General features: G+C 35.6%; 1 protein-coding gene across 5 annotated transcripts in view; it reads right to left on the bottom strand.

Annotated features, from left to right (window-relative positions):
• The window catches only part of MGAT4C (MGAT4 family member C), a 389,392-nt gene that overhangs the window by 297,715 nt on the left and 73,914 nt on the right, over positions 1–17,763 (bottom strand). For all 5 annotated transcript variants that reach the window (XM_057429368.1, XM_057429365.1, XM_057429370.1 and 2 more), the window contains one exon: positions 12,490–12,590. The gene's annotated coding sequence lies outside the window, so the exon portion shown is untranslated. The remainder of the gene's footprint in view (positions 1–12,489; positions 12,591–17,763) is intronic.

The raw sequence follows: 17,763 nt of genomic DNA, 5'->3' as shown, positions 1-17,763 counted from the left end.
CCCTGGCAGAGCATGAGGCTCACAAAGTCCTTGGCCAAACCAAAACATTGCTCTCAGCTCTGTTCCCAGGCCGAAAGTCAAAACACAGCACTGCATCAGCTACCAAGAAGGAGAAAAATGACTGCTACTGCTGAACCCAGGACACGAAGACAGGCCCACCTCATAGGAGAAGGAAAACTATCTTCAGACCAGGGCTGATGGAGCTCGTCTAGCTTTTTATGGTCTTCCATCAAAGAGAAGGACACTCTTACAGAACCTATGACCTGTGGACTTTGCTGTCACCATCCTAGCTAGCTAGGCTGTGGCAGTTAAACCTCAGGCGTAAAGGGTGGGGCCAGTTCTGCGCAAGCTGCGCTTCACCTAGAAAATCCAGTGCACAGGCTGGAAGGGCTCACTCTCACTTGTCTGTATGGACAGGCAAGGATCGAAACGGTAGGTGTCAAGGTGCATGGGTAGCTGCAGATTCAACCTTGCATGCGGGCAGACCAGCTCATGGGTCGCTCGAGATCGCGCAGGAGATGACAGTCCTGGTCGGAAACTTCCTGACTGCCTAAGCACCCGTTTTTTCCAACCAGATTTGCATATCCCATATGCCCTTGGACATCGCTCTTGTAGTAAGCATGGTTAAAGCCCTTCCCAAATCTTCGCTCACAAAGCGAAGCCATCAATCAATCAATAAGCAATTGATCTGGCAAAGTTCAATTCAATCACCTTGTGTCTTAGATAATTGTATTAAGGAGCTAAGGCTTTGAAAACTCCAATTTTTAATAGGCTGTGATGTGCTAAAGAACAAATACACTGATCTGTAAATCACCTTTCTCTTCAATTAGATGACATTTCCCTTACTTTCTTAATTATTTGTGACAATTCTTCAAAGGCTATTTAGTTTTAATAAGCACAAATTGTCTTGTCTATTCCCTACTTTCAATTTGATTTTTTTAATTAAGTGCTATAAAGAATATTTCAGATATTTTCAAGTGTTATGTAAATATTTGTGGTTTATATGGACTATTCTGCATTACTTGGTTAGTATCTGGAAAGAAATCAGAGCTTTAAGGAAAGAGGAGGTGAATAAAAATCTTCAAAGAAAGATATATCTGTAGAGAGATAAGGAAATATTGTGCATATAAGGTTTTATAGATCCTGAATCCATGAAGATGATACATGCTTTTTCTGATTGGTTGAGTTCAAGTTGTTTATTCTTTTACATAATTGCAAAGTCAGATTTGATTACACATGATATGCTTAAAGCTGAATCAACAGTCATATAAACAATGGAAGTCTTTATGAAAATGTTCTTGATTTACAGCCATTTTCTTGGAGCCTTTGTACTAGTATGGCTAGAGCTCACCAGTAGTCTCAGGAACAAATTGCAGTAACTTGTGGGTCTACCTCTATTTTTGATGGCCATTTTCTATCTTTTCATACAACACAGTGTATTATGATAAAGCATTTGGAGACAGCTGAAAGTTTTAGTAAGGAGAGCTTTAAACTAGGAATGATGGGGGAGGGAGACAGTTACTGACAGCCCTGTGAAGAAGTGATGGACAGGATTGACAAGCAAAGGGTCTGGAATTATGTGAATGAAAGGGAATGCAAAATCAACAAAATAGAGTTCTGGAGGGGTCACCCCCATGTAAGCAAGGAACTGCCCACAAGTCACCATTATGGAAAAAAACGGATTGTCTCTGGGAAATTAACAGGTTGAGGTGACTCTCTGAAGTAGCAAGGGCACATAGTGACTCATGGTCAATGTGGTGCCACAAAAAAGGCTAATGGTGTCCTGAAGTGCTTAAGCAAAGCATTGACAGAAGGTCAAGGGAGGGGATTCTTCCCCTCCACTAAGCACTGGTGAAACCATGCCTTGAGTACTTTATCCAGTACAAGAGAGATAAAAAGGTACTGAAGAGAGTACAGCAAAGGGCTACAAAGATGTAGGGACTGGAGCACCTCTACTATGAGGAAAGGTCTAGAAAGACAGGACTGTTCAGCCTGGAGAAAGCAAAGATCAGAGGGAATCTTATCAATGTATACAAATACCTGAAGTGAGAATGCAAAGAGGGTGGAGTCAGGCTCTTTTCAGTGGTGCCCAGTGACAGGACCAGAGACAATGGACGCAAACTGGAAAACAGGAGGTTCTGCTGGAACATCAGGAAAGACCTTTTTATTGTGAAGTTGCCTGAGCACTGACACAGCCTGCCCAGAGCGGCTGTGGAGTCTCCCTCCTTGGAGATATTCCGTTAAGTATCAGGACACGGTCTTGGTTGACCAGCTGCATGTGGCCCTACTTGAGCTGGGGGTCTGGACCAGGTGACCTCCAGAGGTCCCTTCAAACCTCAGCCATTCTGTGATTCAGTGATTCTGCTAATAGCATAATATAATGGGGTAATTTAATGCAATATAGACTTTAATACATTGAAATACATTTTTGCTGGGTAAGGCAACGCTATTATCACACAAAACTGCAGGGGTTTATTTGACAAATTTCACATATTTTTAAGCAGGCATATTTCAAAAATTCCAACGCCAGGATGGATGTGGTTCTGGGCAATCTGATCTAGGTGAATATGTCCCTGCTCATTGAAGGGCTGTTGGACTAGATGACCTTTGAAGGTCTCTTCCAATACAAAATATCTTGCGACTCTAAGAATAAAATGTAGAGAACTCCCACTGTGTTATTTCTAGTGAGTTACCCACACTTTTCTGACTTGAAATGGTGGGCAATATAAAGAAATTCGCCTATAGAAATGTACTGTGATTTATTTTCAAGACTTTGTTACCAGGGCTTTGAATCCAGCATGTTTCACAAAATCTAAACTGCATTTATAAAATAGAAGAAAAGTTATTAATATTCTCGTATTATTTGGCAGATCACTGTCAGTCATAAATCAACATGTGGTATTAATTCACGTTAAAGACCTACGACTGTACAAAGCATTAAACCTGCCTTTCATAACATTAAAAAAAAAGTTTCATGAAACTATTTCTTCCCTGTCTAGTAGATAGTAATAGCATTTTATTAAAAACTATAATATAGTAATCTGATTGCTGAAGCATTAGAAACTTAGCTTTTCTATTGAATGATTTCATTTGTAGATCCCATATGAACACATATTCATTGAAGTCAACCTGAACTTATTTGTGAAGATGCAAGAATCTGAAATAAACTTTCTGTTTAATGAAAAGGGGCCCAAGTTGCCTCTTTTCACTGTGTAATCCTACCATCTGACTGTGCTGGTTTCTCAGCTCATATAACTTTAAAGTTTGGGAGGTTTATTTTAATGATCATTTAATTTATAGCAGTATATTTATTGTGTTTAAAAAAATAAAAATTGTGTTCTGCATTAAAGCTGGCTGCATTTGAAACTTCAGTAAATGGTCTTCCTTCATAAGGAAAAAAATGAAGAAAGAAAGAGTAAGCTAATGAAGCATAAAATTTTTATTATTTACATCAGTTTGAGTGATAAAAGCCTAATCATCATCAGAATTCCTTATTTTTGTATTATTCTGCAACTTAAAATAGATAAATTATTTACAGTGCATTCTGAAGAATAACGTAAGAATGAGTTTTCATGTATGCAGTCTCAAATGCATGATAGTGACTTCTGAAAACAAGATTGCTTTAGCATACTTGATACTAGAATTATTCTTTCCGTAAATGCACAAAACAACAGGTAAAGAGAAACAATAAATGCTGTTTCATTTTAAAACAATGGAGTATAAACATACCCTTTGAAAGAATAAATTTTAGCTATAAATACATTGTAATTGAAATGAGTAATTTACCACTCATTCAATATTGGAACACTTTATCCTTTTATTAGGTAGCTCCTCATAAGTAACTGGAATGAGGGCAGCAACTATTATAATACAGTTAGCAACAGAAAATTGACAATTTGGCTTTAAGACAACCTGTCAATCACAACCCATTAAGCCCAGCCAGTGGTTAGACTTTGGTCAGTGTACGAGTTTTGTGGGTTCTGGAGCTCAGGCTCTTTTCACACATTTTGTGCTGTGAATTTTCACACCTCTCTGTTTGGTTTGGGTTGGAGGATTTTTGTGGTTTCTTTGGGGGGAGTGGTAGTGTTTGGTTTGGTTTTTTTTTTGTTTTCTTATAAATTTACAAGTTTGTTTCCATGCTTTAATAAAAATAAATGTTTAAAAGTTCAAATGTCAGGTCACTTGGAGACTCCACTTTCATGTCACATTATCATTTTAAATATAAGATGAGATATTTAAACTAAGAAGTTCAATGACTTCAAAAGAAAATTTCTCCTGGCAAGGAAGGTAGACTGAAAATGCTATGCATGTATTAATATAAAAATTCTGACAACTCTAATACTGCTTTTATGCTATAGTTTAAACTATCCTTAATGTGCATTTTTAAAACATAGCCTCTTAATTAAAACTAATGAATTAAGTAGGATTTAGTATTATCAACTATTGAAAACACATGCAGATTTCAATGATCTATTTCTTTGTATAAAATGCTTTTGCCCTTCCAGATTTCAGAAATTAGAATCACATAGAAACCGAGACAGAAATTTGGTAAATTAAAATGAGAAAAAATAACATAAACATAACATATTTTAAAGATCTAACAAATTACAGAATTAGAGTTAATAATAATTTACTAAATAAGTGTTACTATTGAACAAGAAATTAATAATGACAAATCCCCCCCGCCAATCCTTCAACAACTCTGAAAACTGTGGACAAGTGATGACGATGAAGGTGGTGGTGATCTTTGTTTTTAATGAATCGGCAAAACATGCAACTACAGACATGTTAACTCCTGAACGTCTGATTTGCTTGCTCAGTATATTTCACAACGAATGTCACCTCCACTTCAGAGATTCCATTTTCACCAAGATATCTTAATAAAATAAATAAGAAAGATTATGAATCTGACTGAAGGATTGTAAAGTAACAACTGACTATAAAAAAAAGCACTTAATGTTATTTTTTGACTTTTGCAGTAGACATTCAAATCATCAAAACTGTGGTATAATTCTTGTGTTTGACATGAATTTCTACTAATATATTTATCTAGAGACATAGTGAATGCCTTATTTGCTATTCTGAACCAGTAAGATATTCCCATAACACCTGAAAAAAATTTATTCATTACTAGAAAAATTTAAACAATTAAGGTTTCTGTGTCGTTCTGTTGTTTGGGTTTCGTTTTTCTTTTGTAAAAACAATTGTGACTTGAAAAATAGTCTTGATATAAAAATGTAAAAATATAGATTGTTCATAGAATTTTAGAATGTCTGGAATTTCAGGAAAGCTAAAGACTAAGTAACCAAACCTTGAAACAAACTGTTTAAAAAAAATAAAATTGGAAAAAACTCACCTTATTTGTGGTTCATTCCAGTGTTCAATTTTTTTTATTAATGGTCGTTGCATTCCATTTTTCCATGTCTCTACCCCAATCCTGCCATGTTTTTTTTACCTCCTCTCTTGTGGCATTAAAGTACCCTCTGAGACTTTTTTTTCTTTGTTTTTTCTTTTTTTTTCTTTCTTTTTTTCTTTTTTTTTATTTTATATTCTATGGTATGATCTGAAATTACTGCATTGAATTAATTCATGAAGGGGTCATATGAGTACATTGTGGTACAACAGATCCAGAAGTAATATACAGATAAGAATACAAAAGGAAGTACAGAAAAAAAACTGGTATCACCAGTGTGCTGTTAGATTTGCTCATATATATCAATGCTCTGCAATCTAGTTATTTTGAGGGTTTATATATATATATGTATGTACATATGTACATGTATATGTGTGTGTGTGCATGTGTAGGTTGGATTTATACTTCATATTAATAGAAATCATATATTGAAATCAAGAAAAAAATATTTTAGAACAATAAGTACGCTATTGCTTTGCAACTGTCATCACTGGTGATAGGAATAGAAAAAAAAAGAAAGAAAACCCAAAACACTGCTAATATTTATTTATATGTAATAGTTAAATACTAGGAAGATCAGGTTACTTCCTCATAGACCCAGAAATGATCAGCCGTATCCTATTCTATATCTTTTTAAAGGAGAAAAAAGATAATCATAATATATTTTCTAGATCTTTGTTTTTAATTCTACATAGATATTTTCCCTTGATGTTTTCTCCTTTTAAAGAGGTATTGGGTTTTAGTTATTATCAGTGATAAAATTATCTGTAACAAATTATCTGTATAAAGTTAAATAATAATAAATTACCTGTATAAAAAAAAATGTAATAAATTACCTGTATAAAGTACACATACTCACTGGGTGATGCACTCTGAAAAATCAAGTTTCTATTACTCAATATTTAATTTCTTTCATCTTTAAGAATGTTTCTGTTACTGTCTGTATCTATTTTCTGTTCTTCCATATTAATTATCTTTTCAGTCCAGCAGCCTGAGATACAGCATGTTAGTTTTCAAGAATGTAGTGATCTATCATGGAGAGTCCTTGCTCAGGACATAAATATGACCATATAACCCCAAGGGTCATAAAAAAAATGTAATAAAAATTTGAAGATTTGGACTTTTTCAGAAGTTCTTAAAAAAAGAACACTTTTGGGAAGTCAGTTTACAATGTGATGACATTCAGGCTACCAAAAAAATTAACTGAAAAGAGAGTGAATAGAATATTCAATGACTTTTCCAATAACAAAATTTATAAAGAAAGCTCCTGTTGACCGGCAACCATTTTACAAAGTAATACTGTTCTTTACAAGCTGAATGTTTTATATGTATTTCACTGCTCATTGAGTACAGTTTCCTGCCACTGAATAACTGAGCTTAATTTCTCAATGTCAAACCACTGCTGATCCCTAAATTTCATGCCAGACTTCAAAGCAGACCATTTGTTTTGCAGATACTGTGTACAATGTTTTACTAAAAAGGTAGTTTTCTTATTCTTCCTACTAAACAAAAAAGATATTAAGAAAACAGAAAGGTAACTATTGCTGTTTTTATTCAACATCTGTTAATTAGGAAATGACTTTTTGGATAACATTTTTCTTTCTCACACACTTCTAATAGTATAACTCTTCACCTCCTTGTCTCTTCTGGTTAGTGACCATTACTCCAAGAAGTTTGTCCCCTTCTACTAGTTTATAAGTGTAGGTATGCCAAAGTTCACATTTATTGATTTTTCTAATATAATCAAGGCTCTACAAGCTGCCTTTAGGTCCTTAAAACAACAATGTTAAGAGATGGGAGTTTGTAATCCTTTCCCTTCTCTAAACAAGATTTTTAATGCAATTCCATAATACAAGATCTTAGCCACCAGTTGGTAGTATCTAGAGAAGGTCTGCAAAGCACAGAGAAATAAAAGCCTTTAAGCTTTTTTATATATTTCTTTGTGTATTAAGTAAACCGCCTAAGAACTATAAATTATTGGATCAGTATTATCAGTATTCTAAGATTTTAAATGTGAGATTAGATCCTAACCTCAGAGTCAGATTTTTCAGTTGTTCTCCTTCAGATTTGCACTAGCAGTTGCATATCTTCTCATAACTAACAAGGATTTTATTATAAAGTTTCAGGATTTTTGAAGTAACAGAAACAGCAGAAGTATTAAAAAGGAGCTTTTGCTCACATAGGGACTTTCAGGTTGCTGGATTGCACCTGAACCCAAACTACATTCAGTAATTGCAGCAAATTCCCTCTAAGCTTTGCACCTGAAGCAGATCGAAGAAGATTGTATCAGGAGATCAACCCTTTCAAATTACAATAGTTTATGATGCTCATCTGCATTTTAATCAGATATAAAGGATTTATTTCTGAAATACACCAAGAAACACTATTTTCACCTCCTGAAATGCATCAGGGACTTTATAGCCAATCAAGTAAAATATGTTGCACATTTCAATTTTGTATATCTTTCTCTCTGGTGTATGCAATATTAGATGGATATAGGTGTTGGTGATTTTATTAGGAGCTATACATAAGCCTATCAAAATAGAAACCAGAAAGTCATTTCATATGACAAATCCATTCCATTAAGGATTTAACTCCCACAAATTAAAAAAAAAAAAAAAAAGCAAGCACTTACATTATATATTCATATTATATTTTTACATTAGATGCATCAGATACTATTTTATTCAAAATGCAGTGCAATACAAAACTGGAAGATAGATAAAGAAGATTATATATAATAAAAAACTAGGGAAACTAAATGACTTGTAGCTAAATATAATAAAGATTTGTCATGTTTCTTCTTATGACCAGAGAGAGCATGAATTGGAATTAGTTTTGCAATGCACGAAGACTGAATAGCAAATTTACCACTTGAAAAAGTACGTCTTGTGTTCCTAACATATAAGTAAAATACTGATATTGCCAAAATATTCCTATACTTTCCTGTTAGGGTGGTGAGGCACTGAAATGGGTTGCCCAGGGAGGTTGTGAATGCTCCATCCCTGGCAGTGTTCAAGACCAGATTGGACGAGGCCTTGGGTGATATGATTTAGCGTAAGGTGTCCCTGCCCACGGCAGGGGGGCTTGGAACTAGATGATCTTAAGGTCCTGTCCAACCCTAACTATTCTATGATTCTATGATTCTATACTGACAATTATTTCAGGGAAATTGTTTTCTCTGTTGAATTACATATTTTCTTTTTTATTCATAACTTAATATGAAGTCAAGTGCAAGTGAAATTCAATGGCCTAGAAAAAAATGAGTGTCAGCAGATTTCTAACAGTGTCTTTAACTCAAGTACTGGAAAACTACATTAAAATTAAAAAAGCAAGAATCTATTTGCAAATAAATTTATCTATCTTAAAAATGAGCTACTACTAATGGGTAGCAAAGGCTTTAGAAAAGGAATACAGAACAGAAACATGTCTCCATAATCTTGTTAAAAAATTATCAGTGTTGATTGCCACAAATACTAGAGGTGGAATAACTGATGATAATTCTTACTAACACTAAATGAATGTCAGGTTCCTAAGTAATCCTTAATTTCTTTTCATCCAATAAATTATTTTTCAAGTTTTGACTTGTTCTATTTATCTGGATCATAAATTTGCATAATGATTTTAGAGTCTTATTGGCTTCTTATTAGGCCCAGTTTTGTCAGGAGGTATTAATGTGTGTTTCAAAAAGATATAAAAGTAATAAAAAATCTCTCAATAATTAACTGACAGTAATCTGGATTAAAAAACATCACCTTAATACTAGGTCTGTGGTTCCAATATCCTAATAATTTGGTACAGTAGGGGTAATATCTTTTTTTCCTCCAGAAACTTTTCTCCACTTTCAATTTCTTGGCACTAATATTTACACACAATTAGTGTTACTATTATTCTAGGCTTCAGTTTTTCATTATGATGATTTTTACTCTGCTTATGAGTTTGAGACAGAAGTATGTTCAGTCACATTCCCTGAATTCTGTTTCTAAAAAGTATATTAGAGTTTGACAGAGAACTATGCTATTTTTTAATACTGATACCTATAATGGACTGAGTGAAGACAGGCCTTGTGTAATAATTGATTTCATTCCACTGAAGTATCCAGTTCCCTTTTCCTTTAGCTAGAATTACACACCAAACCCCCAGTAGAAACTGTTAAAATTCTCAAGATAAAAATTCTTAGAACATTCACTTAGCAAATTTTTCACAGTGTGATTGCTCAGAATAAATGCATCTTAACCCTGGAGTTTTTATTCTATAGATTTGCATGTTTTCATATTTTTGACAAGATTTCTAATTTTGACTTAAAATGTAAGTATAATGATGGGTCAGTAAAATGTTTGAAGAGGCAACACATGCATGACACATCTTTAAGGCATGACAAGACAGATATTATTTTCCCGGAAAAAACAAAGCTTTCAACAATTTATTTTGCTAGTGTTATGAATTGAACTTTTACTTTTTATGTCAATAACGAAAAGATCAACAGAAGAGACTAAAGCGGATATAAAATAAGAATAATGGTAAAAAGAAGTTAACAGGAAAATAAAAAGATTAAAACAGATCTCTGATATCATTATGAGTTAGTCAAAAAGACATTAAAGGCAGAGGGACCTTGACACGCTTGTAAGGTGGGCTAATACCAACCTCATGAAACTTAACCATGCCAAGTGCAAGGTCCTACACCTCGGTGATGGGAGTAACAGGCACACCTACAGGTTGGGCAAAGAAGAGATTCAGAGCAGCACTGTGGAGAAGGACTTGGAGGTGTTGGTTGATGAGAAAATGAACATGAACATGAGTGTGTGCTACAAGCCCAGAAAGCCAAGCGTATCCTGGACTGCATCAAAAGGAGTGTGACCAGCAGGTCGAAGGAGGTGATCCTGCCCCTCTACTCTGCTCTTGTGAGACCTCATTTGGAGTACTGTGTGCAGTTCTGGTGTCCTCAACATAAAAAGAACATGGAACTGTTGGAACAAGTCCAGAGGAGGGCCATGAGGATAATAAGGGGCCTGGAGCACCTCCTGTATGAAGACCGGCTGAGAAAGCTGGGGCTGTTCAGCCTGGAGAAGAGAAGGCTGCTTGGAGACCTCATAGCAGCCTTTCAGTATCTGAAGGAGGCCTACAAAGATGGCAAAGAGGGACTCCTCATCGGGGGCTGTAGCGATAGCATAAGGGTTAATGGATTTAAACTTAAACAGGGGAAGTTCAGCTTAGATATAAGGAAGTTCTTTACTGTGATGGTGGTGAGGCACTGGAACAGGTCACCCAAAGAAGTGGTAAATGCTCCATCCCTGGCAGTATTCAAGGCCAAGCTGGACAGAGCCTTGGGCTATATGTTCTAGTATGAGATGTCCCTGCCCATGGCAGGGGGCTGGAATTAGATGACCTTCAGTTCCTTTTCCAACCCTAACCATTCAGAGATTATATGATTATTAATGGATAACGAAGTCAATCCTAAGAATAACGGAAGATGGAAGGGTGTTCATAATATTGATATGGCATTTAAGAAAAGAAGTTTTCTTCAAAACATTGTAATAAAATGTTTTATAAATAGCAGCTTACATTTTTTTTTGAGTCAGTCAACCTTTTTTTGCATTACCAAGGGTACAATTTTTATCAGGACTTTGGAATTCTTTATAAAGATGAGGAATGTTTTCCAAGTGTTTTCATAAACACAGTAGAATAGTAGAATAAATGGTTTGGTTTGTAAGGAACACACAGAGATCACCTGGTCCAACCTACTTCCCATGGGCAGGGACACCTTCCACTCGACCAGGTTTCTCAAAGCCTTGTCCACCTTGACCTTCAACATTTCTAGGGGTGGGGCATCCACAGCTTCTCTAGGAAATCTATTCCAGAGTCCCATCACCCTTCTCATAAAGAAAAATTCTTCCTTACTTTCAATCGAAACATACCCTCTCTCAATGTAAAATCATTGGCCCTTGTCCTGTCATTACAGGCCTTGGTAAAAAGTCTTTTTAGATCTTAACTTATAACCCACCTTTATATATTGAAATGCAGCAATAACATCTTAAGTCTGTTCTCCAGCCTGAATGACCAGACTCTCTCAACCTTCACAGGAGAAGTGATCCAGTCCTCTGATCATTTTTATGGTTACCTTTTGGACTCCATGTCTTTATCATACCGGGGACCCCAGTACAAGAGAATAGACTTCTTTTAACAAACAATATTACTTGGAACATATTACATATAACAAGCTTTGAAAGCCTTTCTCTTTGATATTATCAGAGACAAAACTGGTGATTTTTAAATTATTCATGAACTTTCTTTCTCCTTGAGGCAATATCCAACCCACAAAAATGTAAAGGATGAAAAATGTCTTTTTTTGAGTTATAAAAGAAATGTTGATTAATATAGCATGCATTTAAATTCTCTTGATTTATATTAATGTTTTAAGGAAGAATTTTACATGTTATGTTTAGTGAAAAGTACTGATTACATAGCTCTTCTTTCTCTAATCTGTCTAGCAAAACCCTGGCTTTCATGAGGCTTATTTCACAAAAGACACCCAGTGTCATATAAATGACCAAGCCCTGACACGACAGCTTTGTCAGCCTTGTGCGTATTTAACTCTTTCCATATCAGTTGATTATTTCAATTAAGGTTGGCTAGTCTTTATTTGCAACTTTAGAAACAAACAAACAAACAAGCAAGCAAAACCCAAGCAAATAAACAAACAAATCAAGGAACTACACTTGCCTTTTTTGCAAATCCATAGATGGAGCAGGTGTTTTAGACTTTTATACAGCACCCTGCTTTTCATTTGCCATTTGTCACATATAGTAGATTTCAAAACTTGAATTCTTGTTTTGATGATACCAAGTCATATAGAGAAAAATTCCACTTATCTAGTTCCTGTGGGTATTTTCAACTTTCAACTAAGAATCTACCACAAAAAAATAAACAAGGCAATATGTTTTGAAACAGATTCAAAGAGCCCCTACCTTTGCAGAAGTCAGATGTTTTAATACATAATATTAATAACAATGGCTACTAAATATAGAAGTTTCTGTTTTCTTAAAGTGTTTTGATTTAATGTTTAAAATTTCACTTACATTTTAACCTTGCCAAATCAAACAGCTATCTGAAGGGCTTGACAGTAAGTGCCAAGGTCACATGACAAAATCCAGGTTACATTTGCTTCACTAAAAGGAGCCTGTGGAGAAAAAAGAAATCCTTGTAAATCTTTTAGAATACTTTTTTTTTTTTTATTTTGCTTCTTTACCTATTGTTTCACTTTACAAAATTAGTTGACTGTGTATGAAACAACCAAACTTAGTCAGGTTGACATTCTCTTTCCTGATGATAACATGGATTGATCCATATACTGTGAATAAGTAATTCATTAGGAGAAAAACTGTTCAGAGGGCAAACGAAAATCACAGAAAGTTATGAACTAAGCTGCTTTTAATTGCTTTGCATCTATTAATAGTAGCCTTTCCAATAAAACATGGTGCTCGAAGTTAAATATCTCATGCAAGCATGCCATAGATACTGTCATACAGAAGGCATGAAGAACCACATTTTTCTCCTCAATAAATGTTTTCTAAACTGCAGAGTTTGAAAACTATCTTGATTGAAAAATGGGGGCATAATGAATAAAGACTCAACTGTCCATGAGATGACAGGTCATTCATGAAGAAATACATTTATTTTCTATCAGCTCAAATCAAGAAAAAATGTTTAGCTGAACTATTAGACCTCAGACTACCACCTCCAGTGATGACAGAATACAACTAATTTTCCTTTTCCCTTAGGGAAGTCTTTATGCTGACAAAATTTTGTAATAAATAAGAAAATATACTTCCAAATGTATATAAAACTTTTTTATTTAAATAGAATTTCTAGAGGAAATGTCCCTTTATTTTTGACTTAGAATTTAGTTTTTTCCTTTAAATGAGCCAAAAATATATCAGACAAACAAGAAAACAAAATCTAATTAGGAGAACAATATAACAAAATTTATGAAATTTCTATTTGGTAAGAGAGTGCTCTAGACTGGCATTTAAAGTCTAGACTAAGATTTTGCTTTGCACAAGAGGCACCTTTAGAAAACATGGCTCAGAGCTTGTAAAAGACAGTTAAGAAATAATGTATAAATCCAGAGTGCTTCAGGTACTTTGGATTTGGATTTCTCACAGGAAACAAGAGGAAGTTTTTATTTTTTTTTAAACTTGAATCCCTCCAAGTTCTTATCCCCTGTTAGGACTAGTAATTTATACAGTGCACACAACAGACAGAAGCATTCATAGAAATATCATTATGCGTTTAATAAAGCAACTTGAGTGGTATGTTGAGTTTCAGTAGTTCTGTTATGTCTCTTGCTCAGCCTGCATATTTGATATTCGGTCTCATAGAAGATATGTAGTTAACACTTCTGAATACCACAATAAATTGTCAACAACCCTTACTGTCTAGGTATGTTTGTGCTTAACCCTTTCTTGTACTCTTCTTTAGATTGTGGGAAATATAAAATTACTTACATAATTTAGGAACAAATTAACACCAGGAAAGGAAGAGCCTTGGGCAACACGGTCTAGGTTGAGTTTTTCCTGCCCATATCAGGTGGTTGGAACTAGATGATCTTAAGGTCCTTTCCAACCCTAACCATTCTGTGATTCTATGATTCTATGGATGTTTAGGGAAATAAATGATAGAGCACCTACTAGTCTCTGTATTCTTGCAAGAGATGTACAGTATTAACAACTTAGCTAGCCCTGCAGAAAGAATTATGTTATTATTGATGTTCTTTGCTCAGTAACATCTGACTTTTAATCATATATTTTTAAAATATCTATTTATTGAGTACTGAATGATCACCTAAGAATAGATATTTGATACCCAAATGGTATTTGGAACTGAACAAGAAAGTCAAAGAAAAAGAAAACAAGGATGTGCTATGTGCATATTATAAGAGAATTTTTTGTTGCTGTAACTGAACCTCTGCTCATCTGGAGCCCCCTATACGTGATTGACAGCCACCTGGTTCAGAAATACACAGGCATATGGCACCATTATTAATCCTTACCCAAAGATATTGCAGTAAACACATTGCAGGTTTGAAAAAATAAACACATTCCAGGTTTGAGAAATACTCATTTACCAAATGCAAACAAATGTGTCCTGTTATAAATTGTATTCTATAAACACACTTGCTTTCATAGCCAAAGAAAGACCCGATGAGTGCCAGGAGTTCTCTATAACTTTGGGAATTAATCATATTCTATCTATGACTTTCAATGATATCAGAAATTTAAATAGAAAGGAGAGCAGTAAAATAAAAATATAACATCATGCTGATCATCATTCAAATACAAAACACAAAATGTATTATGAAAATGTGAATTAGCATAGGCATTTTTCAAATATAGATATAACTCTTGGTCTCAAACAAACTAAAATTAAAGTATTGGAAACAAAATGGTAGAGAATATGACAACACTGATCAGAAAAGAAAGAGCTTAGATCTAAATGGCTGTAAAAAAAAAGAAAAAAAAAAGGAAAAAAGCATTCCATGTTTTTAAAGTAATTAACTGAAAAAGATTTGAGCAAAGAACAAACCAACATATCCTTACACCATCAAACATTTCCTATGGCAGTACTCTTCTTCTACACTCCTAACCTGTAGTGCCCTTCTTATACAAATTAGCTCTTGCAGCTGTGTGTCAAGCATGTTAACACTCAGATGTCGCTTATATTTATTCCATTCAAAAATCTTATTCCACATTTTTAATTCAGTGCGTGAGTTGCAGTCTTTTGCAGATGAGAATTCCCCAAAACAAACAATTTTATTGGAAATGCTTATAACCTCTCTTAGCTGAGACTGAATCTTTAAAGACTACACATGAAAATTATGAGTTAAACCTCCACTAAAGTAATCAAAGTCATCCAAGTTGAGCTCCGACACTATAAAATCCACAGGAAGGGCAATATATATGATATCTATATTTCTGGTAACACTAATTTTACTGCAAATGAAATTTCTTCAGTCAAGTCTCCAAAGAATTCACTATAAAAATAAAAGCAACTTTAGAAATCAAAATGCTACAAAAACAGTCAGATTTTATTTTCTTGTGGAGAGCTCTATTAGCAATTTTAGAATTATTATTAACATCATGTTGCAGCCAAACCTATTTTCTGTTAAAAAAAAAAAATTATAACTAAACTCTTCATAGTGTACCCACCTCATTACATTCTTGTACCTTATCATACAATTAGGAACCTCAAAAAAATGAGCTCTAAGATGTTTTAAAGTGAATGGATTATGCTTTAGTAAGATAAACAAGCCCAATGAGGCTACAGCATACTAGTATCCTGCTCTTAAACAATATTTATATTATGGTTCTACTAGGTTTTGATATCTGTATATTATTGTGCTATACTGTTCTTTACTGAAGAAGTAAAATTTGCTTTGGTTCCTTCAGACCTACATTATAAAAGAAAAAAAACAACACATTTTTTTACATATTTCTTCACGTCAGACAATACTGTTAGTGACAAATTCTAATGCATATTTTTGTTCTAAGTGTTAAGCGAAAAAATGTAATACTTCAGATGTGAAACACACCTGACAACTAGTTTAAACAAGCAGTTCCTCTTATTGACCTCCCAACAGCCTTAGTTTTCCGTACAAGTTTGCCCAGCAGTTCCTTATTTAACCATGCTGGTCTCTTGGCCCCCCTACTTGACTTCCTACTCATTGGGACACTCTGATCCTGAGCTTTGAAGAAGTGGTTCTTGAATGCCGACCAACTATCTTGAGCCCCTTTACCACCTAGTACCCTTTGCCATGAGACTTCCCTTAGCAATTGATTGAAGAGGCCAAAGTTTGCCCTTTGGAAATCCAGAAATGTGTCCTTGCTAGGTATTCTATTCCTCCCACACAAGATCCTAAACTCCACCATCTCGTGGTCACTGCAGCCCAGGCTGCCATTGACCGTCACTACTTCAACCAGACCCTCCTTGTTGGTGAGTACCAGATCCAGCAGCGCTCCTCTCCTAGTTGGTTTGTCCACCATTTGCATTAAGAAGTTATCATCAATGCACTGGAGTAACCTCCTAGACTGTGAATGACTGGCTGTGTAAGTCTTCCAGCAAATATCAGGGTAGTTAAAATCCCCCATAAGGACCAAGGCATGTAGTCGTGAGGCTGCTTTCAATTGCCTGTAGAAAGCCTCATCAACTCCTTCGTCCTGATCAGGAGGTCTATAATAGACCCCCACAACTGTGCCACCCCTACCAGCCTGTCTCTTAATTCGCACCCACAGACTTTCCACTTGCTCCTCATCTGCCCCTGGACAGAACTCAATACATTCTAGTCGCTCTTTCACATAAAGATCATCTCCACCACCTTGCTTTGCTGATCTATCTTCCCTAAAAAGGACATAGCCATCCATGACCACATTCCAGTCATGTGAGCTGTCCCACCATGTCTCTGTAATTGCCACCGGGTCATAACCTTTAGACCGCACACAGACTTCTAACTCCTCCTGTTTATTCCCCATGCTGTGTGCACTCGTATACAGGCTTTTCAGGGAGCGAGCTGAGCACGCTAGTGGCACCCTTGGAAGGCGGGAGGCCTTCTGGTCTTCATTCATACTAGAACATTGCCCCACTAGTTCAAACCCAGCTACAACCCCCTCGCACTTCAAATCTACCCTAGAGCTCTGTGAGTGAGCTCTACTAACTCTTGCCCAGGTACCCTTTTTCCCCTGCAGGACAGGGTTTAAACAACTACCCTTTACCTCAAATGAAAGAATAGATTGAGAGTTCTCCCTAGTCTGCCATTCTTCAAGCCCTAGCATGTTTCTCTTGGGCTTGTCCCCAACAGGCCCAGTTATCTCCCCTTCCCCCTTCCTACCTAGTTTAAAGCCCTGTCAATGAGCCCTGCTAACTCCTGCCCCAGAAACCTTCTCCCCCTCTGGGACTGATGTATCTCACCTGCCACCAGCAAATCAGGTGTCTCATATAGCAGCCTATGATTGAAAAACCCAAACCCCTGCCTTTGGCACCAGTCCCGTAGCCATACAATGACTGTCACCCTCAACCATTCTGTAATTCCATGAAACAGACGTAGAAGCTCTATGATATAGTCAAGCCACTCAAATTGTGGATCTTGAATCCCAGGGGAGCAGTCATAGTATACCAGATTCAGGAATCCCTTGTCTGCGTCCAGGTTCCTCAATGTTTCCATGACTATTGGATCCAGGTCACAGCTTTCCCACAGAATTCAGTAACAATGGGACTTGTAGCAAGGCGTCAGGTGCTCCAGAAAGAGGCCTGTCAAAATATTATCCTGAATTCAACTAATCCACAAAATATTTTGAACA

The sequence above is a fragment of the Pezoporus wallicus genome, unplaced genomic scaffold (assembly GCF_028554395.1).
Source record: "Pezoporus wallicus isolate ANWC-B61680 ecotype Strahan unplaced genomic scaffold, APGP_CSIRO_Pwel_v1 contig_5069, whole genome shotgun sequence".
In the NCBI taxonomy this organism is placed as follows: Eukaryota; Metazoa; Chordata; class Aves; order Psittaciformes; family Psittacidae; genus Pezoporus; species Pezoporus wallicus.
The sequence above is the reverse complement of the archived record's forward strand: the minus strand, read 5'-3'. Positions and strand labels throughout refer to the sequence as shown.